Below are 19981 nucleotides of genomic sequence, written 5' to 3' on the forward strand. Positions count from 1 at the left end.
AAGAGAAAAAGCTTACAGCACCTGGCATTCCCAAGGGGTCTCCCATTCAAGTACTAACCAGGCCCAGCCCTCCTTGGCTTCCGAGATCAGTCGAGGTCGGGCATATTCAGGGTGGTGTGGCCGTAAGTAACAATGTCTGTGAAAAATGTGCATTATATAGGTACTGGAATAATACAGTTCCTCTATGTAACCAGATAATTGCAGAGAAAGGCTAACTTGTTGTGGGCACATCTTCTTCCTTGATGTGATTATTCTCTGCAGCTGAAACTGAGACTCTCAGATCACTTCGTGTCTGCTAACAAAGCAGCAGCAGCTGAAGATGACCAACTTCCTCATGTGTCACAGGGCGATCAGACATTACAACAAAAGACATGTAGGTGGTAGAGAAAAAGCTTACAGCACCTGGTATTCCCAAGCGGTGTCCCATCAAAGTACTAACCAGGCCCAGCCCTCCTTGGCTTCCAAGATCAGACAAGGTCAGACATATTCAGGGTGGTTTGGCCGTAAGTAACAATCTCCGTGACAAATGTGCATTATATAGGCAATGGAATCATACACTTCCTCTATGTAACCAGATAATTGCCGAGAAAGGCTGATATGTAGTGGGCACATCTTCTTCCTTGACGTGATAATTCTCTCCAGCTGAAAATGAGACTCTCAGATCACTTTGTGTCTGCCAACAAAGCAGCAGCAGCTGAAGATGACCAACTTCCTCATGTGTCAAAGGGTGATCAGACGTTGCAACAAAAGACATGCAGGTGGTAGAGAGAAGAGAAAAAGCTTACAGCACCTGGTATTCCCAAGCAGTCTCCCATCCAAGTACTAACCAGGCCCAAACCTGCTTGACTTCCAAGATCAGACGAGGTCGGGCTTATTCAGGGTGGTGTGGCCGTAAGCAACAATATCTGTGACAAATGTGCATTATATAGGTACTGGAATCATACACTTCCTCTATGTAACCAGATAATTGCCGAGAAAGGCTGACTTGTAGTGGGCACATCTTCTTCCCTGATGTGATTATTCTCTGCAGCTGAAACTGAGACTCTCAGATCACTTCGTGTCTGCCAACAAAGAAGCAGCAGCAGCTGAAGATGACCAACTTCCTCATGTGTCACAGGAGGATCAGACGTTGCCACAAAAGACATGAAGGTGGTAGAGAGTAGAGAAGAAGCTTACAGCACCTGGTATTCCCAAGCAGTCTCCCATTGAAGTACGAACCAGACCCAACCCAACCCTGCTTGGCTTCCAGGATAAGACAAGGTGGGGCTTATTCAGGGTGGTGTGGCGGTAAGCAACAATATTTGTTACAAATGTGAATTATATAGGTACTGGAATCATACACTTCCTCTATGAAACCAGATAATTGCCGAGAAAGGCTGATGTGTAGTGGGCATATCATCTTCTCTGATGTGATCATTCTCTTCAGCTGAAACTGAGACTCTCAGATCACTTCGTGTCTGCCAACAAAGCAGTAGCAGCAGCTGAAGATGACCAACTTCCTCATGTGTCACAGGGTGATCAGACGTTGCAACAAAACACATGCAGGTGGTAGAGAGAAGAGAAAAAGCTTACAGCACCTGGTATTCCCAAGCGGTCTCCCACCCAAGTACTAACCAGGCCCAACACTGCTTGGCTTCCGAGATCAGACAAATTCAGGGTGGTGTGGCCGTAAGTAACAATGTCTGTGAAAAATGTGCATTATATAGGTACTGGAATAATACAGTTCCTCTATGTAACCAGATAATTGCAGAGAAAGGCTAACTTGTTGTGGGCACATCTTCTTCCTTGATGTGATTATTCTCTGTAGCTGAAACTGAGACTCTCAGATCACTTCGTGTCTGCTAACAAAGCAGCAGCAGCTGAAGATGACCAACTTCCTCATGTGTCACAGGGCGATCAGACATTGCAACAAAAGACATGTAGGTGGTAGAGAGAAGAGAAAAAGCTTACAGCACCTGGTATTCCCAAGCGGTGTTCCATCAAAGTACTAACCAGGCCCAGCCCTCCTTGGCTTCCGAGATCAGACAAGGTCAGACATATTCAGGGTGGTTTGGCCGTAAGTAACAATCTCCGTGACAAATGTGCATTATATAGGCAATGGAATCATACACTTCCTCTATGTAACCAGATAATTGCCGAGAAAGGCTGATATGTAGTGGGCACATCTTGTTCCCTGACGTGATCATTCTCTGCAACTGAAACTGAGACTCTCAGATCACTTCATGTCTGCCAACAAAGCAGCAGCAGCTGAAGATGACCAACTTCCTCATGTGTCACAGGGTGGTCAGACGTTGCAACAAAAGACATTCAGGTGGTCCAGAGAAGAGAAAAAGCTTACAGCACCTGGTATTCCCAAGCAGTCTCCCATTGAAGTACGAACCAGACCCAACCCAACCCTGCTTGGCTTCCAGGATAAGACAAGGTGGGGCTTATTCAGGGTGGTGTGGCGGTAAGCAACAATATTTGTTACAAATGTGAATTATATAGGTACTGGAATCATACACTTCCTCTATGAAACCAGATAATTGCCGAGAAAGGCTGATGTGTAGTGGGCATATCATCTTCTCTGATGTGATCATTCTCTTCAGCTGAAACTGAGACTCTCAGATCACTTCGTGTCTGCCAACAAAGCAGCAGCAGCAGCTGAAGATGACCAACTTCCTCATGTGTCACAGGGTGATCAGACGTTGCAACAAAAGACATGCAGGTGGTCGAGAGAAGACAAAAAGCTTACAGCTCCTGGTATTCCCAAGCGGTCTCCCATTTAAGTACTAACCAGGCCCAACCCTCCTTGGCTACCGAGATCAGACGAGGTCGGGCATGTTCAGGGTGGTGTGGCCGTAAGCAACAATGTCTGTGACAAATGTGCATTATATAGGTACTGGAATCATACGGTTCCTCTATGTAACCAGATAATTGCCGAGAAAGGCAGACTTGTAGTGGGCAAATCTTCTTCCCTCATGTGATCATTCTCTGCAGCTGAAACTGAGACTCTCAGATCACTTCGTGTCTGCCAACAAAGCAGCAGCAGCTGAAAATGACCACCTTTCTCATGTGTCACAGGGTGATCAGACGTTGCAACAAAAGACATGCAGGTGGTCGAGAGAAGAGAAAAAGCTTACAGCACCTGGTATTCCCAAGAGGTCTTCCATCCAAATACTAACCACGCCCAACCCTCCTTGGCTTCCGAGATCAGACGAGGTCGGGCATGTTCAGGGTGGTGTGGCCGTAAGCAACAATGTCTCTGACAAATGTGCATTATATAGGTACTGGAATCATACGGTTCCTCTATGCAACCAGATCATTTCCGAGAAAGGCTGATGTGTAGTGGTAACATCTTCTTCCCTGACGTGATTATTCTCTGCAGCTGAAACTGAGACTCTCAGATCACTTTGTGTCTGCCAACAAAGCAGCAGTAGCTGAAGATAACCAACTTCCTCATGTGTCACAGGGTGATCAGACGTTGCAACAAAAGACATGCAGGTGGTAGAGAGAAGAGAAAAAGCTTAAGGCACCTGGTATTCCCAAGCGGTCTACCATTCAAGTACTAACCAGGCCAAAACCTGCTTGGCTTCCGAGATCAGACGTGGTCAGGCATTTTCAGGGTGGTGTGGCCATAATTAACCATAACTTTGACAAATGTGCATTATAAAGGTACTGGAATCATACAGTTCCTCTATGCACCCAGATAATTGCAGAGAAAGGCTGATGTGTAGCGGGCATATCATCTTCTCTGATGTGATCATTCTCTGCAACTGAAACTGAGACTCTCAGATCACATTGTGTCAGCCAACAAAGCAGCAGCAGCTGAAGATGACCAACTTCCTCATGTGTCACAGGGTGATCAGACGTTGCAACAAAAGACATGCAGGTTGTAGAGAGAAGAGAAAACGCTTACGGCACCTGTTATTCCAAAGCAGTCTCCCATCCAAGTACTAAGGAGGCTCAACCCTGCTTGGCTTCCGAGATCAGACGAGGTCGGGCATGTTCAGGGTGGTGTGGCCGTAAGGAACAATTTCTGTGACAAATGTGCATTATATAGGTACTGGAATCATACGGTTCCTCTATGTAACCAGATAATTGCCGAGAAAGGCTGACTTGTTATGGGCACATCTTCTTCCCTGATGTGATTATTCTCTGCAGCTGAAATTGAGACTATCAGATCACTTCGTGTCTGCCAACAAAGAAGCAGCAGCAGCTGAAGATGACCAACTTCCTCATGTGTCACAGGAGGATCAGACGTTGCCACAAAAGACATTCAGGTGGTCCAGAGAAGAGATAAAGCTTACAGCACCTGGTATTCCCAAGCGGTCTCCCATTTAAGTACTAACCAAGCCCAACCCTCCTTGGCTTCCGAGATCAGACGAGATCGGGCATGTTCAGGGTGGTGTGGCCGTAAGCAACATGGTCTGTGACAAATGTGCATTATATAGGTACTGGAATCATACGGTTCCTCTATGTAACCAGATAATTGCCGAGAAAGGCTGACTTGTAGTGGGCACATCTTCTTCCCTGATGTGATTATTCTCTGCAGCTGAAACTGAGACTCTCAGATCACTTTGTGTCTGCCAACAAAGCAGCAGCAGCTGAAGATGACCAACTTCCTCATGTGTCACAGGGTGATCAGACGTTGCAACAAAAGACATGCAGGTGGTAGAGAGAAGAGAAAAAGCTTACAGCACCTGGTATTCCCAAGCCGTCTCCCATTTAAGTACTAACCAGGCCCAACCCTCCTTGGCTTCCGAGATCAGACGAGGTCGGGCATGTTCAGGGTGGTGTGGCCGTAAGCAACCATAACTGTGACAAATGTGCATTATATAGGTACTGGAATCATACAGTTCCTCTATGTAACCAGATAATTGCCGAGAAAAGCTGATAAGTAGTGGGCACATCTTCTTCCCTGACGTGATTATTCTCTTGAGCTGAAAGTGAGACTCTCAGATCACTTTGTGTCTGCCAACAAAGCAGCAGAAGCTGAAGATGACCAACTTCCTCATGTGTCACAGGGCGATCAGACCTTGCAACAAAATACATGCAGGTGGTAGAGAGTAGAGAAGAAGCTTACAGCACCTGGTATTCCCAAGCGGTCTCCCATCCAAGTACTAACCAGGCCCAACCCTGCTTGGCTTCCGAGATCAGACGAGGTCAGGCATGTTCCGGGTGGTGTGGCCGTAAGTATCAATGTGTCTGACAAATGTGCATTATATAAGTACAGGAATCATACGGTTCCTCTATGTAACCAGATAATTGCTGAGAAAGGCTGATGTGTAGTTGGCACATCTTCTTCCCTGACGTGATTATTCTCTTCAGCTGAAACTGAGACTCTCAGATCACTTCGTGTCTTCCAACAAAGCAGCAGCAGCTGAAGATGGCCAACTTTCTCATGTGTCACAGGGTGATCAGACGTTGCAACAAAAGACATGCAGGTTGTAGAGAGAAGAGAATATGCTTACAGCACCTGGTATTCCCAAGCAGTCTCCCATTAAAGTACTAACCAGGCCCAACCCTCCTTGGCTTCCGAGATCAGACGAGGTCGGGCTTATTCAGGGTGGTGTGGCCGTAAGGAACAATTTCTGTGACAAATGTGCATTATATAGGTACTGGAATCATACAATTCCTCTATGTAACCAGATAATTGATGAGAAAGGCTGACTTGTTATGGGCACATCTTCTTCCCTGATGTGATTATTCTCTGCAGCTGAAACTGAGACTCTCAGATCACTTCGTGTCTGCCAACAAAGCAGCAGCAGCTGAAGATGACCAACTTCCTCATGTGTCACAGGGGGATCAGACGTTGCAACAAAAGACATGCAGGTGGTCGAGAGAAGACAAAAAGCTTACAGCTCCTGGTATTCCCAAGCGGTCTCCCATTTAAGTACTAACCAGGCCCAACCCTCCTTGGCTTCCGAGATCAGACGAGGTCGGGCATGTTCAGGGTGGTGTGGCCGTAAGCAACATGGTCTGTGACAAATGTGCATTATATAGGTACTGGAATCATACGGTTCCTCTATGTAACCAGATAATTGCCGAGAAAGGCTGACTTGTAGTGGGCACATCTTCTTCCCTGATGTGATTATTCTCTGCAGCTGAAACTGAGACTCTCAGATCACTTCGTGTCTGCCAACAAAGCAGCAGCAGCTGAAGATGACCACCTTCCTCATGTGTCACAGGGTGATCAGACGTTGCAACAAAAGACATGCAGGTGGTAGAGAAAAGAGAAAAAGCTTACAGCACCTGGTATTCCGAAGCAGTCTCCCACCCAAGTACTAACCAGGCACAACCCCGCTTGGCTTCCGAGATCGGACGAGGTCGGGCATATTATATTCAGGGTGGTGTGGCCGTAAGCGACAATCTCTGTGACAAATGTGCATTATATAGGTACTGGAATCATACGGTTCCTCTATGTAACCAGATAATTGCAGAGAAAGGCTTATGTGTAGTGGGCACATCTTCTTCCCTGACGTGATTATTCTCTGCAGCTGAAACTGAGACTCTCAGATCACTTCGTGTCTGCCAACAAAGCAGCAGAAGCTGAAGATGACCAACTTCCTCATGTGTCACAGGGTGATCAGACGTTGCAACAAAAGACATTCAGGTGGTCCAGAGAAGAGATAAAGCTTACAGCACCTGGTATTCCCAAGCAGTCTCCCACCCAAGTACTAACCAGGCCAACCGTGCTTGGCTTCCGAGATCAGACGAGGTCAGGCATGTTCAGGGTGGTGTGGCCGTAAGCGACAATCTCTGTGACAAATGTGCATTATATAGGCAATGGAATCATATGGTTCCTCTATGTAACAAGATAATTGCCGAAAAAGGCTGATATGTAGTGGGCACATCTTGTTCCCTGACGTGATAATTTTCTCCAGCTGAAAATGAGACTCTAAGATCACTTCGTGTCTGCCAACAAAGCAGCAGCAGCTGAAGATGACCAACTTCCTAATGTGTCACAGGGTGATCAGGCGTTGCAACAAAAGACATGCAGGTGGTTGAGAGAAGAGAAAAAGCTTACAGCACCTGGTATTCCCAAGCAGTCTCCCATTCAAGTACTAATCAGGCCCAACCCTGCTTGGGTTCTGAGATCAGACGAGGTCGGGCATATTCAGGGTGGTGTGGCCGTAAGCAACAATGTCTGTGACAAATATAAACTGTATAGGTACTGGAATCATACGGTTCCTCTATGCAACCAGATAATTGCCAAGAAAGGCTGATAAGTAGTGGAAACATCTTCCCTGATGTGATTATTCTCTCCAGCTGAAACTGAGACTCTCATATCACTTCGTGTCTGCCAACAAAGCAGCAGCAGCTGAAGATGACCAACTTCCTCATGTGTCACAGGGCGATCAGACATTGCAACAAAAGACATGCAGGTGGTAGAGAGAAGAGAAAAAGCTTACAGCACCTGGTATTCCCAAGCAGTCTCCCATTCAAGTACTAATCAGGCCCAACCCTGCTTGGGTTCTGAGATCAGACGAGGTTGGGCATATTCAGGGTGGTGTGGCCGTAAGTAACAATGTCTGTGACAAATGTGCATTATATAGGTACTGGAATCATACGGTTCCTCTATGCAACCAGATAATTGCCAAGAAAGGCTGATATGTAGTGGGCACATCTTGTTCCCTGACGTGATAATTTTCTCCAGCTGAAAATGAGACTCTAAGATCACTTCATGTCTGCCAACAAAGCAGCAGAAACTGAAGATGACCAACTTCCTCATGTGTCACAGGGTGATCAGACGTTGCAACAAAAGACATGCAGGTGGTTGAGAGAAGAGAAAAAGCTTACAGCACCTGATAATCCCAAGCGGTCTCCCATCCAAGTACTAACCAGGCACAACCCTGCTTGGCTTCCGAGATCAGACGAGGTCGGGCTTATTCAGGGTGGTGTGGCCGTAAGCAACAATGTCTGTGACAAATGTAAATTGTATAGGTACTGGAATCATACGTTTCCTCTATATAACCAGATAATTGCAGAGAAAGGCTGATAAATAGTGGGCACATCTTGTTCCCTGACGTGATTATTCTCTCCAGCTGAAAATGAGACTCTAAGATCACTTCATGTCTGCCAACAAAGCAGCAGAAACTGAAGATGACCAACTTCCTTATGTGTCACAGGGCGATCAGACCTTGCAACAAAATACATGCAGGTGGTAGAGAGAAGAGAAAAAGCTTACAGCACCTGGCATTCCCAAGGGGTCTCCCATTCAAGTACTAACCAGGCCCAGCCCTCCTTGGCTTCCGAGATCAGTCGAGGTCGGGCATATTCAGGGTGGTGTGGCCGTAAGTAACAATGTCTGTGAAAAATGTGCATTATATAGGTACTGGAATAATACAGTTCCTCTATGTAACCAGATAATTGCAGAGAAAGGCTAACTTGTTGTGGGCACATCTTCTTCCTTGATGTGATTATTCTCTGCAGCTGAAACTGAGACTCTCAGATCACTTCGTGTCTGCTAACAAAGCAGCAGCAGCTGAAGATGACCAACTTCCTCATGTGTCACAGGGCGATCAGACATTACAACAAAAGACATGTAGGTGGTAGAGAAAAAGCTTACAGCACCTGGTATTCCCAAGCGGTGTCCCATCAAAGTACTAACCAGGCCCAGCCCTCCTTGGCTTCCAAGATCAGACAAGGTCAGACATATTCAGGGTGGTTTGGCCGTAAGTAACAATCTCCGTGACAAATGTGCATTATATAGGCAATGGAATCATACACTTCCTCTATGTAACCAGATAATTGCCGAGAAAGGCTGATATGTAGTGGGCACATCTTCTTCCTTGACGTGATAATTCTCTCCAGCTGAAAATGAGACTCTCAGATCACTTTGTGTCTGCCAACAAAGCAGCAGCAGCTGAAGATGACCAACTTCCTCATGTGTCAAAGGGTGATCAGACGTTGCAACAAAAGACATGCAGGTGGTAGAGAGAAGAGAAAAAGCTTACAGCACCTGGTATTCCCAAGCAGTCTCCCATCCAAGTACTAACCAGGCCCAAACCTGCTTGACTTCCAAGATCAGACGAGGTCGGGCTTATTCAGGGTGGTGTGGCCGTAAGCAACAATATCTGTGACAAATGTGCATTATATAGGTACTGGAATCATACACTTCCTCTATGTAACCAGATAATTGCCGAGAAAGGCTGACTTGTAGTGGGCACATCTTCTTCCCTGATGTGATTATTCTCTGCAGCTGAAACTGAGACTCTCAGATCACTTCGTGTCTGCCAACAAAGAAGCAGCAGCAGCTGAAGATGACCAACTTCCTCATGTGTCACAGGAGGATCAGACGTTGCCACAAAAGACATGAAGGTGGTAGAGAGTAGAGAAGAAGCTTACAGCACCTGGTATTCCCAAGCAGTCTCCCATTGAAGTACGAACCAGACCCAACCCAACCCTGCTTGGCTTCCAGGATAAGACAAGGTGGGGCTTATTCAGGGTGGTGTGGCGGTAAGCAACAATATTTGTTACAAATGTGAATTATATAGGTACTGGAATCATACACTTCCTCTATGAAACCAGATAATTGCCGAGAAAGGCTGATGTGTAGTGGGCATATCATCTTCTCTGATGTGATCATTCTCTTCAGCTGAAACTGAGACTCTCAGATCACTTCGTGTCTGCCAACAAAGCAGTAGCAGCAGCTGAAGATGACCAACTTCCTCATGTGTCACAGGGTGATCAGACGTTGCAACAAAACACATGCAGGTGGTAGAGAGAAGAGAAAAAGCTTACAGCACCTGGTATTCCCAAGCGGTCTCCCACCCAAGTACTAACCAGGCCCAACACTGCTTGGCTTCCGAGATCAGACAAATTCAGGGTGGTGTGGCCGTAAGTAACAATGTCTGTGAAAAATGTGCATTATATAGGTACTGGAATAATACAGTTCCTCTATGTAACCAGATAATTGCAGAGAAAGGCTAACTTGTTGTGGGCACATCTTCTTCCTTGATGTGATTATTCTCTGTAGCTGAAACTGAGACTCTCAGATCACTTCGTGTCTGCTAACAAAGCAGCAGCAGCTGAAGATGACCAACTTCCTCATGTGTCACAGGGCGATCAGACATTGCAACAAAAGACATGTAGGTGGTAGAGAGAAGAGAAAAAGCTTACAGCACCTGGTATTCCCAAGCGGTGTTCCATCAAAGTACTAACCAGGCCCAGCCCTCCTTGGCTTCCGAGATCAGACGAGGTCAGACATATTCAGGGTGGTTTGGCCGTAAGTAACAATCTCCGTGACAAATGTGCATTATATAGGCAATGGAATCATACACTTCCTCTATGTAACCAGATAATTGCCGAGAAAGGCTGATATGTAGTGGGCACATCTTGTTCCCTGACGTGATCATTCTCTGCAACTGAAACTGAGACTCTCAGATCACTTCATGTCTGCCAACAAAGCAGCAGCAGCTGAAGATGACCAACTTCCTCATGTGTCACAGGGTGGTCAGACGTTGCAACAAAAGACATTCAGGTGGTCCAGAGAAGAGAAAAAGCTTACAGCACCTGGTATTCCCAAGCAGTCTCCCATTGAAGTACGAACCAGACCCAACCCAACCCTGCTTGGCTTCCAGGATAAGACAAGGTGGGGCTTATTCAGGGTGGTGTGGCGGTAAGCAACAATATTTGTTACAAATGTGAATTATATAGGTACTGGAATCATACACTTCCTCTATGAAACCAGATAATTGCCGAGAAAGGCTGATGTGTAGTGGGCATATCATCTTCTCTGATGTGATCATTCTCTTCAGCTGAAACTGAGACTCTCAGATCACTTCGTGTCTGCCAACAAAGCAGCAGCAGCAGCTGAAGATGACCAACTTCCTCATGTGTCACAGGGTGATCAGACGTTGCAACAAAAGACATGCAGGTGGTCGAGAGAAGACAAAAAGCTTACAGCTCCTGGTATTCCCAAGCGGTCTCCCATTTAAGTACTAACCAGGCCCAACCCTCCTTGGCTACCGAGATCAGACGAGGTCGGGCATGTTCAGGGTGGTGTGGCCGTAAGCAACAATGTCTGTGACAAATGTGCATTATATAGGTACTGGAATCATACGGTTCCTCTATGTAACCAGATAATTGCCGAGAAAGGCAGACTTGTAGTGGGCAAATCTTCTTCCCTCATGTGATCATTCTCTGCAGCTGAAACTGAGACTCTCAGATCACTTCGTGTCTGCCAACAAAGCAGCAGCAGCTGAAAATGACCACCTTTCTCATGTGTCACAGGGTGATCAGACGTTGCAACAAAAGACATGCAGGTGGTCGAGAGAAGAGAAAAAGCTTACAGCACCTGGTATTCCCAAGAGGTCTTCCATCCAAATACTAACCACGCCCAACCCTCCTTGGCTTCCGAGATCAGACGAGGTCGGGCATGTTCAGGGTGGTGTGGCCGTAAGCAACAATGTCTCTGACAAATGTGCATTATATAGGTACTGGAATCATACGGTTCCTCTATGCAACCAGATCATTTCCGAGAAAGGCTGATGTGTAGTGGTAACATCTTCTTCCCTGACGTGATTATTCTCTGCAGCTGAAACTGAGACTCTCAGATCACTTTGTGTCTGCCAACAAAGCAGCAGTAGCTGAAGATAACCAACTTCCTCATGTGTCACAGGGTGATCAGACGTTGCAACAAAAGACATGCAGGTGGTAGAGAGAAGAGAAAAAGCTTAAGGCACCTGGTATTCCCAAGCGGTCTACCATTCAAGTACTAACCAGGCCAAAACCTGCTTGGCTTCCGAGATCAGACGTGGTCAGGCATTTTCAGGGTGGTGTGGCCATAATTAACCATAACTTTGACAAATGTGCATTATAAAGGTACTGGAATCATACAGTTCCTCTATGCACCCAGATAATTGCAGAGAAAGGCTGATGTGTAGCGGGCATATCATCTTCTCTGATGTGATCATTCTCTGCAACTGAAACTGAGACTCTCAGATCACATTGTGTCAGCCAACAAAGCAGCAGCAGCTGAAGATGACCAACTTCCTCATGTGTCACAGGGTGATCAGACGTTGCAACAAAAGACATGCAGGTTGTAGAGAGAAGAGAAAACGCTTACGGCACCTGTTATTCCAAAGCAGTCTCCCATCCAAGTACTAAGGAGGCTCAACCCTGCTTGGCTTCCGAGATCAGACGAGGTCGGGCATGTTCAGGGTGGTGTGGCCGTAAGGAACAATTTCTGTGACAAATGTGCATTATATAGGTACTGGAATCATACGGTTCCTCTATGTAACCAGATAATTGCCGAGAAAGGCTGACTTGTTATGGGCACATCTTCTTCCCTGATGTGATTATTCTCTGCAGCTGAAATTGAGACTATCAGATCACTTCGTGTCTGCCAACAAAGAAGCAGCAGCAGCTGAAGATGACCAACTTCCTCATGTGTCACAGGAGGATCAGACGTTGCCACAAAAGACATTCAGGTGGTCCAGAGAAGAGATAAAGCTTACAGCACCTGGTATTCCCAAGCGGTCTCCCATTTAAGTACTAACCAAGCCCAACCCTCCTTGGCTTCCGAGATCAGACGAGATCGGGCATGTTCAGGGTGGTGTGGCCGTAAGCAACATGGTCTGTGACAAATGTGCATTATATAGGTACTGGAATCATACGGTTCCTCTATGTAACCAGATAATTGCCGAGAAAGGCTGACTTGTAGTGGGCACATCTTCTTCCCTGATGTGATTATTCTCTGCAGCTGAAACTGAGACTCTCAGATCACTTTGTGTCTGCCAACAAAGCAGCAGCAGCTGAAGATGGCCAACTTTCTCATGTGTCACAGGGTGATCAGACGTTGCAACAAAAGACATGCAGGTTGTAGAGAGAAGAGAATATGCTTACAGCACCTGGTATTCCCAAGCAGTCTCCCATTAAAGTACTAACCAGGCCCAACCCTCCTTGGCTTCCGAGATCAGACGAGGTCGGGCTTATTCAGGGTGGTGTGGCCGTAAGGAACAATTTCTGTGACAAATGTGCATTATATAGGTACTGGAATCATACAATTCCTCTATGTAACCAGATAATTGATGAGAAAGGCTGACTTGTTATGGGCACATCTTCTTCCCTGATGTGATTATTCTCTGCAGCTGAAACTGAGACTCTCAGATCACTTCGTGTCTGCCAACAAAGCAGCAGCAGCTGAAGATGACCAACTTCCTCATGTGTCACAGGGGGATCAGACGTTGCAACAAAAGACATGCAGGTGGTCGAGAGAAGACAAAAAGCTTACAGCTCCTGGTATTCCCAAGCGGTCTCCCATTTAAGTACTAACCAGGCCCAACCCTCCTTGGCTTCCGAGATCAGACGAGGTCGGGCATGTTCAGGGTGGTGTGGCCGTAAGCAACATGGTCTGTGACAAATGTGCATTATATAGGTACTGGAATCATACGGTTCCTCTATGTAACCAGATAATTGCCGAGAAAGGCTGACTTGTAGTGGGCACATCTTCTTCCCTGATGTGATTATTCTCTGCAGCTGAAACTGAGACTCTCAGATCACTTCGTGTCTGCCAACAAAGCAGCAGCAGCTGAAGATGACCACCTTCCTCATGTGTCACAGGGTGATCAGACGTTGCAACAAAAGACATGCAGGTGGTAGAGAAAAGAGAAAAAGCTTACAGCACCTGGTATTCCGAAGCAGTCTCCCACCCAAGTACTAACCAGGCACAACCCCGCTTGGCTTCCGAGATCGGACGAGGTCGGGCATATTATATTCAGGGTGGTGTGGCCGTAAGCGACAATCTCTGTGACAAATGTGCATTATATAGGTACTGGAATCATACGGTTCCTCTATGTAACCAGATAATTGCAGAGAAAGGCTTATGTGTAGTGGGCACATCTTCTTCCCTGACGTGATTATTCTCTGCAGCTGAAACTGAGACTCTCAGATCACTTCGTGTCTGCCAACAAAGCAGCAGAAGCTGAAGATGACCAACTTCCTCATGTGTCACAGGGTGATCAGACGTTGCAACAAAAGACATTCAGGTGGTCCAGAGAAGAGATAAAGCTTACAGCACCTGGTATTCCCAAGCAGTCTCCCACCCAAGTACTAACCAGGCCAACCGTGCTTGGCTTCCGAGATCAGACGAGGTCAGGCATGTTCAGGGTGGTGTGGCCGTAAGCGACAATGTCTGTGACAAATGTGCATTATATAGGTACTGGAATCATACGGTTCCTCTATGTAACCAGATAATTGCAGAGAAAGGCTTATGTGTAGTGGGCACATCTTCTTCCCTGACGTGATTATTCTCTTCAGTTGAAACTGAGACTCTCAGATCACTTCGTGTCTGCCAACAAAGTAGCAGAAGCTGAAGATGACAAACTTCCTCATGTGTCACAGGGTGATCAGATGTTGCAACAAAAGACATGCAGGTGGTAGAGAGAAGAGAAAAAGCTTACAGCACCTGGTATTCCCAAGCAGTCTCCCATTGAAGTACAAACCAGACCCAACCCTGCTTGGCTTCCAGGATAAGACAAGGTGGGGCTTATTCAGGGTGGTGTGGCGGTAAGCAACAATATTTGTTACAAATGTGAATTATATAGGTACTGGAATCATACACTTCCTCTATGAAACCAGATAATTGCCGAGAAAGGCTGATGTGTAGTGGGCATATCATCTTCTCTGATGTGATCATTCTCTTCAGCTGAAACTGAGACTCTCAGATCACTTCATGTCTGCCAACAAAGCAGCAGCAGCAGCTGAAGATGACCAACTTCCTCATGTGTCACAGGGCGATCAGACATTGCAACAAAAGACATGCAGGTGGTAGAGAGAAGAGAAAAAGATTACATCACCTGGTATTCCCAAGCAGTCTCCCATCCAAGTACTAACCAGGCCCAAACCTGCTTGGCTTCCGAGATCAGACGAGATAAGACTTATTCAGGGTGGTGTGGCCGTAAGCAACAATGTCTCTGACAAATGTGCATTATATAGGTACTGGAATCATACGGTTCCTCTATGTAACAAGATAATTGCCGAAAAAGGCTGATATATAGTGGGCACATCTTGTTCCCTGACGTGATAATTTTCTCCAGCTGAAAATGAGACTCTAAGATCACTTCGTGTCAGCCAACAAAGCAGCAGCAGCTGAAGATGACCAACTTCCTCATGTGTCACAGGGTGATCAGACGTTGCAACAAAAGACATGCATGTGGTAGAGAGAAGAGAAAAAGCTTACAGCACCTGGTATTCCCAAGCTGTCTCCCATCCAAGTACTAACCAGGTACAACCCTGCTTGGCGTCCGAGATCAGACGAGGTCGGGCTTATTCAGGGTGGTGTGGCCGTAAGCAACAATGTCTCTGACAAATGTGCATTATATAGGTACTGGAATCATACGGTTCCTCTATGCAACCAGATAATTGCCGAGAAAGGCTTATGTGTAGCGGGCAAATCATCTTCTCTGATGTGATCATTCTCTGCAACTGAAACTGAGACTCTCAGATCACTTCGTGTCTGCCAACAAAGCAGCAGCAGCTGAAGATGACCATCTACCTCATGTGTCACAGGGTGATCAGACGTTGCAACAAAAGACATGCAGGTGGTAGAGAGAAGAGAAGAAGCTTACAGCACCTGGTATTCCCAAGCAGTCTCCCATCCAAGTACTAAGCAGGCTCAACCCTGTTTGGCTTCCGAGATCACACGAGGTTGGGCATATTCAGGGTGGTGTGGCCGTAAGTAACAATGTCTGTGACAAATGTGCATTATATAGGTACTGGAATCATACGGTCCCTCTATGCAACCAGATAATTGCCAAGAAAGGCTAACTTGTAGTGGGCACATCTTCTTCCCTGATGTGATTATTCTCTACAGCTGAAACTGAGACTCTCAGATCACTTCGTGTCTGCCAAAAAAGCAGCAGCTGCTGAAGATGACCAACTTCCTCATGTGTCACAGGGTGATCAGACGTTGCAACAAAAGACATGCAGGTGGTAGAGAGAAGAGAAGAAGCTTACAGCACCTGGTATTCCGAAGCAGTCTCCCATCCAAGTACTAAGCAGGCTCAACCCTGTTTGGCTTCCGAGATCACACGAGGTTGGGCATATTCAGGGTGGTGTGGCCGTAAGTAACAATGTCTGTGACAAATGTGCATTATAGAGGTACTGGAATCATACGGTTCCTCTATGCAACCAGATAATTGCCAAGAAAGGCTAACTTGTAGTGGGCACATCTTCTTCCCTGATGTGATTATTCTCTACAGCTGAAACTGAGACTCTCAGATCACTTCGTGTCTTCCAACAAAGCAGCAGCAGCTGAAGATGACCAACTTCCTCATGTGTCACAGGGTGATCAGACGTTGCAACAAAAGACATGCAGGTTGTAGAGAGAAGAGAAAACGCTTACAGTACCTGGTATTCCCAAGCAGTCTCCCATTGAAGTACTAACCAGGCCCAACCCTCCTTGGCTTCCGAGATCAGACGAGGTCGGGCATATTCAGGGTGGTGTGGCCGTAAGGAACAATGTCTGTGACAAATATAAACTGTATAGGTACTGGAATCATACGGTTCCTCTATGCAACCAGATAATTGCCAAGAAAGGCTGATAAGTAGTGGAAACATCTTCCCTGACGTGATTATTCTCTCCAGCTGAAACTGAGACTCTCAGATCACCTCGTGTCTATCAACAAAGCAGCAGCAGCTGAAGATGACTAACTTCTTCACGTGTCACAGGGTGATCAGACGTTGCAACAAAAGACATGCAGGTGGTAGAGAGAAGAGAGAAAGCTTACAGCACCTGGTATTCCCAAGCTGTCTCCTATCCAAGTACTAACCAGGTACAACCCTGCTTGGCGTCCGAGATCAGACGAGGTCGGGCTTATTCAGGGTGGTGTGGCCGTAAGCAACAATGTCTCTGACAAATGTGCATTATATAGGTACTGGAATCATACGGTTCCTCTATGCAACCAGATAATTGCAGAGAAAGGCTGATGTGTAGCGGGCAAATCATCTTCTTCCCTGACGTGATAATTTTCTCCAGCTGAACATGAGACTCTCAGATCACTTCGTGTCTGCCAACAAAGCAGCAGAAGCTGAAGATGACCAACTTCCTCATGTGTCACAGGGTGATCAGACGTTGCAACAAAAGACATGCAGGTGGTAGAGAGAAGAGAAAAAGCTTAAGGTACCTGGTATTCCCAAGCGGTCTCCCATTCAAGTACTAACCAGGCCCAACCGTGCTTGGCTTCTGAGATCAGACGAGGTCGGGCTTATTCAGGGTGGTGTGGCCGTAAGCAACAATATCGGTGACAAATGTGCATTATATAGGTACTGGAATCATACACTTCCTCTGTATAACCAGATAATTGCCGTAAAAGGCTGACTTGTAGTGGATTCATCTTCCTCCTTGATGTGATTATTCTCTGGAGCTGAAACTGAGACTCTCAGATCACCTTGTGTCTATCAACAAAGCAGCAGCAGCTGAAGATGACCAACTTCTTCACGTGTCACAGGGTGATCAGACGTTTGCAACAAAAGACATGCAGGTGGTAGAGAGAAGAGAAAAAGCTTACAGCACCTGGTATTCCCAAGCTGACTCCTATCCAAGTACTAACCAGGTACAACCCTGCTTGGCGTCCGAGATCAGACGAGGTCGGGCTTATTCAGGGTGGTGTGGCCGTAAGCAACAATGTCACAAATGTGCATTATATAGGCAATGGAATCATATGGTTCCTCTATGTAACAAGATAATTGCCGAAAAAGGCTGATATGTAGTGGGCACATCTTGTTCCCTGACGTGATAATTTTCTCCAGCTGAAAATGAGACTCTAAGATCACTTCCTGTCTGCCAACAAAGCAGCAGCAGCTGAAGATGACCAACTTCCTCATGTGTCACAGGGTGATCAGACGTTGCAACAAAAGACATGCAGGTGGTAGAGAGAAGAGAAAAAGCTTACAGCACCTGGTATTCCCAAGCGGTCTCTCATCCAAGTACTAACCAGGCCCAACCCTCCTTGGCTTCTGTGAGCAGACGAGGTCAGACATATTCAGGGTGGTTTGGCCGTAAGCAACAATCTCTGTGACAAATGTGCATTATATAGGCAATGGAATCATATGGTTCCTCTATGTAACAAGATAATTGCCGAGAAAGGCTGATATGTAGTGGGCACATCTTGTTCCCTGACGTGATAATTTTCTCCAGCTGAAAATGAGACTCTAAGATCACTTCGTGTCTGCCAACAAAGCAGCAGCAGCTGAAGATGACCAACTTCCTCATGTGTCACAGGGTGATCAGACGTTGCAACAAAAGACATGCAGGTGGTTGAGAGAAGAGAAAAAGCTTACAGCACCTGGTATTCCCAAGCGGTCTCCCATTCAAGTACTAACCAGGCCCAACCCTGCTTGGCTTCCAAGATCAGACGAGGTCGGGCATATTCAGGGTGGTGTGGCCGTAAGCAACAATGTCTGTGACAAATATAAACTGTATAGGTACTGGAATCATACGGTTCCTCAATGCAACCAGATAATTGCCAAGAAAGGCTGATAAGTAGTGGAAACATCTTCCCTGACGTGATTATTCTCTCCAACTGAAACTGAGACTCTCATATCACTTCGTGTCTGCCAACAAAGCAGCAGCAGCTGAAGATGACCAACTTCCTCATGTGTCACAGGGCGATCAGACATTGCAACAAAAGACATGCAGGTGGTAGAGAGAAGAGAAAAAATTTACAGCACCTGGTATTCCCAAGTGGTCTCCCATCCAAGTACTAACCAGGCCCAAACCTGCTTGGGTTCTGAGATCAGACGAGGTCAGGCATGTTCCGGGTGGTGTGGCCGTAAGCAGCAATGTCTCTGACAAATGTGCATTATATAGGTACTGGAATCATACGGTTCCTCTATGTAACCAGATAATTGCCGAGAAAGGCTGATGTGTAGCGGGTAAATCATCTTCTCTGATGTGATCATTCTCTGCAACTGAAACTGAGACTCTCAGATCACTTCATGTCTGCCAACAAAGCAGCAGCAGCTGAAGATGACCAACTTCCTCATGTGTCACAGGGTGATCAGACGTTGCAACAAAAGACAAGCAGGTGGTAGAGAGAAGAGAAAAAATTTACAGCACCTGGTATTCCCAAGTGGTCTCCCATCCAAGTACTAACCAGGCCCAACCCTGCTTGGCTTCCGAGATCAGACGAGGTCAGGCATGTTCCGGGTGGTGTGGCCGTAAGCAGCAATGTCTCTGACAAATGTGCATTATATAGGTACTGAAATCATACGGTTCCTCTATGCAACCAGATAATTGCCGAGAAAGGCTGATGTGTAGCGGGTAAATCATCTTCTCTGATGTGATCATTCTCTGCAACTGAAACTGAGACTCTCAGATCACTTCATGTCTGCCAACAAAGCAGCAGCAGCTGAAGATGACCAACTTCCTCATGTGTCACAGGGTGATCAGACGTTGCAACAAAAGACATGCAGGTGGTAGAGAGAAGAGAAAAAATTTAGAGCACTTGGTATTCCCAAGTGGTCTCCCATCCAAGTACTAACCAGGCCCAACCCTGCTTGGCTTCCGAGATCAGACGAGGTCAGGCATGTTCCGGGTGGTGTGGCCGTAAGCAGCAATGTCTCTGACAAATGTGCATTATATAGGTACTGGAATCATACGGTTCCTCTATGCAACCAGATAATTGCCGAGAAAGGCTGATGTGTAGCGGGTAAATCATCTTCTCTGATTTGATCATTCTCTGCAACTGAAACTGAGACTCTCAGATCACTTCATGTCTGCCAACAAAGCAGCAGCAGCTGAAGATGACCAACTTCCTCATGTGTCACAGGGTGATCAGACGTTGCAACAAAAGACATGCAGGTGGTTGAGAGAAGAGAAAAAGCTTACAGCACCTGGTATTCCCAAGCTGTCTCCCATTCAAGTACTAACAAGGCCCAACCCTGCTTGGCTTCCAAGATCAGACGAGGTCGGGCATGTTCAGGGTGGTGTGTCCGTAAGCAACAATGTCTGTGACAAATGTGCATTATATAGGTACTGGAATAATACAGTTCC

At 46.4% G+C, this 19981-nt stretch overlaps 3 non-coding genes and 44 pseudogenes across 3 annotated transcripts; all 47 read right to left on the reverse strand.

Annotated features, from left to right (window-relative positions):
• Positions 1 to 9: 9 nt before the first annotated feature.
• Positions 10 to 128, reverse strand: LOC140272719 (5S ribosomal RNA; annotated as a pseudogene).
• A 262-nt stretch (positions 129 to 390) lies between these two features.
• On the reverse strand, positions 391 to 509 carry LOC140295578 (5S ribosomal RNA; annotated as a pseudogene).
• A 269-nt stretch (positions 510 to 778) lies between these two features.
• LOC140297595 (5S ribosomal RNA) lies at positions 779 to 897 on the reverse strand (annotated as a pseudogene).
• A 668-nt stretch (positions 898 to 1565) lies between these two features.
• LOC140296282 (5S ribosomal RNA) lies at positions 1566 to 1674 on the reverse strand (annotated as a pseudogene).
• Positions 1675 to 1943: 269 nt separating this feature from the next.
• On the reverse strand, positions 1944 to 2062 carry LOC140295266 (5S ribosomal RNA; annotated as a pseudogene).
• Positions 2063 to 2727: 665 nt separating this feature from the next.
• On the reverse strand, positions 2728 to 2846 carry LOC140305902 (5S ribosomal RNA; annotated as a pseudogene).
• A 269-nt stretch (positions 2847 to 3115) lies between these two features.
• Positions 3116 to 3234, reverse strand: LOC140276442 (5S ribosomal RNA; annotated as a pseudogene).
• Positions 3235 to 3503: 269 nt separating this feature from the next.
• Positions 3504 to 3622, reverse strand: LOC140296264 (5S ribosomal RNA; annotated as a pseudogene).
• Positions 3623 to 3891: 269 nt separating this feature from the next.
• LOC140295232 (5S ribosomal RNA) lies at positions 3892 to 4010 on the reverse strand (annotated as a pseudogene).
• A 272-nt stretch (positions 4011 to 4282) lies between these two features.
• Positions 4283 to 4401, reverse strand: LOC140297714 (5S ribosomal RNA). The gene has a single exon (XR_011913426.1). It is a non-coding gene; the product is annotated as a 5S ribosomal RNA (ribosomal RNA).
• Positions 4402 to 4670: 269 nt separating this feature from the next.
• LOC140312659 (5S ribosomal RNA) lies at positions 4671 to 4789 on the reverse strand (annotated as a pseudogene).
• A 269-nt stretch (positions 4790 to 5058) lies between these two features.
• LOC140299341 (5S ribosomal RNA) lies at positions 5059 to 5177 on the reverse strand (annotated as a pseudogene).
• Positions 5178 to 5446: 269 nt separating this feature from the next.
• Positions 5447 to 5565, reverse strand: LOC140284160 (5S ribosomal RNA; annotated as a pseudogene).
• A 269-nt stretch (positions 5566 to 5834) lies between these two features.
• Positions 5835 to 5953, reverse strand: LOC140300585 (5S ribosomal RNA; annotated as a pseudogene).
• A 269-nt stretch (positions 5954 to 6222) lies between these two features.
• Positions 6223 to 6346, reverse strand: LOC140289239 (5S ribosomal RNA; annotated as a pseudogene).
• A 269-nt stretch (positions 6347 to 6615) lies between these two features.
• Positions 6616 to 6733, reverse strand: LOC140289523 (5S ribosomal RNA; annotated as a pseudogene).
• A 269-nt stretch (positions 6734 to 7002) lies between these two features.
• LOC140309071 (5S ribosomal RNA) lies at positions 7003 to 7121 on the reverse strand (annotated as a pseudogene).
• Positions 7122 to 7387: 266 nt separating this feature from the next.
• On the reverse strand, positions 7388 to 7506 carry LOC140291991 (5S ribosomal RNA; annotated as a pseudogene).
• A 269-nt stretch (positions 7507 to 7775) lies between these two features.
• On the reverse strand, positions 7776 to 7894 carry LOC140317955 (5S ribosomal RNA; annotated as a pseudogene).
• A 269-nt stretch (positions 7895 to 8163) lies between these two features.
• Positions 8164 to 8282, reverse strand: LOC140272726 (5S ribosomal RNA; annotated as a pseudogene).
• A 262-nt stretch (positions 8283 to 8544) lies between these two features.
• On the reverse strand, positions 8545 to 8663 carry LOC140295579 (5S ribosomal RNA; annotated as a pseudogene).
• Positions 8664 to 8932: 269 nt separating this feature from the next.
• Positions 8933 to 9051, reverse strand: LOC140297606 (5S ribosomal RNA; annotated as a pseudogene).
• A 668-nt stretch (positions 9052 to 9719) lies between these two features.
• Positions 9720 to 9828, reverse strand: LOC140296283 (5S ribosomal RNA; annotated as a pseudogene).
• A 269-nt stretch (positions 9829 to 10097) lies between these two features.
• Positions 10098 to 10216, reverse strand: LOC140291803 (5S ribosomal RNA; annotated as a pseudogene).
• A 665-nt stretch (positions 10217 to 10881) lies between these two features.
• On the reverse strand, positions 10882 to 11000 carry LOC140305906 (5S ribosomal RNA; annotated as a pseudogene).
• Positions 11001 to 11269: 269 nt separating this feature from the next.
• Positions 11270 to 11388, reverse strand: LOC140276453 (5S ribosomal RNA; annotated as a pseudogene).
• Positions 11389 to 11657: 269 nt separating this feature from the next.
• On the reverse strand, positions 11658 to 11776 carry LOC140296265 (5S ribosomal RNA; annotated as a pseudogene).
• Positions 11777 to 12045: 269 nt separating this feature from the next.
• On the reverse strand, positions 12046 to 12164 carry LOC140295233 (5S ribosomal RNA; annotated as a pseudogene).
• Positions 12165 to 12436: 272 nt separating this feature from the next.
• Positions 12437 to 12555, reverse strand: LOC140297715 (5S ribosomal RNA). The gene has a single exon (XR_011913427.1). It is a non-coding gene; the product is annotated as a 5S ribosomal RNA (ribosomal RNA).
• A 269-nt stretch (positions 12556 to 12824) lies between these two features.
• Positions 12825 to 12943, reverse strand: LOC140284171 (5S ribosomal RNA; annotated as a pseudogene).
• A 269-nt stretch (positions 12944 to 13212) lies between these two features.
• LOC140300587 (5S ribosomal RNA) lies at positions 13213 to 13331 on the reverse strand (annotated as a pseudogene).
• Positions 13332 to 13600: 269 nt separating this feature from the next.
• On the reverse strand, positions 13601 to 13724 carry LOC140289240 (5S ribosomal RNA; annotated as a pseudogene).
• Positions 13725 to 13993: 269 nt separating this feature from the next.
• On the reverse strand, positions 13994 to 14111 carry LOC140289524 (5S ribosomal RNA; annotated as a pseudogene).
• A 660-nt stretch (positions 14112 to 14771) lies between these two features.
• Positions 14772 to 14890, reverse strand: LOC140295238 (5S ribosomal RNA; annotated as a pseudogene).
• A 269-nt stretch (positions 14891 to 15159) lies between these two features.
• Positions 15160 to 15278, reverse strand: LOC140290400 (5S ribosomal RNA; annotated as a pseudogene).
• Positions 15279 to 15547: 269 nt separating this feature from the next.
• Positions 15548 to 15666, reverse strand: LOC140294523 (5S ribosomal RNA; annotated as a pseudogene).
• Positions 15667 to 15935: 269 nt separating this feature from the next.
• Positions 15936 to 16054, reverse strand: LOC140296296 (5S ribosomal RNA; annotated as a pseudogene).
• Positions 16055 to 16323: 269 nt separating this feature from the next.
• LOC140289763 (5S ribosomal RNA) lies at positions 16324 to 16442 on the reverse strand (annotated as a pseudogene).
• Positions 16443 to 16708: 266 nt separating this feature from the next.
• Positions 16709 to 16827, reverse strand: LOC140289937 (5S ribosomal RNA; annotated as a pseudogene).
• A 272-nt stretch (positions 16828 to 17099) lies between these two features.
• LOC140290251 (5S ribosomal RNA) lies at positions 17100 to 17218 on the reverse strand (annotated as a pseudogene).
• A 270-nt stretch (positions 17219 to 17488) lies between these two features.
• On the reverse strand, positions 17489 to 17607 carry LOC140292147 (5S ribosomal RNA; annotated as a pseudogene).
• Positions 17608 to 17872: 265 nt separating this feature from the next.
• Positions 17873 to 17991, reverse strand: LOC140291889 (5S ribosomal RNA; annotated as a pseudogene).
• A 269-nt stretch (positions 17992 to 18260) lies between these two features.
• Positions 18261 to 18379, reverse strand: LOC140293775 (5S ribosomal RNA). The gene has a single exon (XR_011912709.1). It is a non-coding gene; the product is annotated as a 5S ribosomal RNA (ribosomal RNA).
• A 266-nt stretch (positions 18380 to 18645) lies between these two features.
• Positions 18646 to 18764, reverse strand: LOC140284656 (5S ribosomal RNA; annotated as a pseudogene).
• Positions 18765 to 19033: 269 nt separating this feature from the next.
• On the reverse strand, positions 19034 to 19152 carry LOC140300891 (5S ribosomal RNA; annotated as a pseudogene).
• A 269-nt stretch (positions 19153 to 19421) lies between these two features.
• Positions 19422 to 19540, reverse strand: LOC140292858 (5S ribosomal RNA; annotated as a pseudogene).
• A 269-nt stretch (positions 19541 to 19809) lies between these two features.
• LOC140292792 (5S ribosomal RNA) lies at positions 19810 to 19928 on the reverse strand (annotated as a pseudogene).
• Between the last annotated feature and the right edge of the window lie 53 nt (positions 19929 to 19981).

This window comes from Leuresthes tenuis, unplaced genomic scaffold (genome assembly GCF_036924035.1).
Source record: "Leuresthes tenuis unplaced genomic scaffold, fLeuTen1.0.hap1 SCAF_1, whole genome shotgun sequence".
NCBI classification, from domain to species: domain Eukaryota; kingdom Metazoa; phylum Chordata; class Actinopteri; order Atheriniformes; family Atherinopsidae; genus Leuresthes; species Leuresthes tenuis.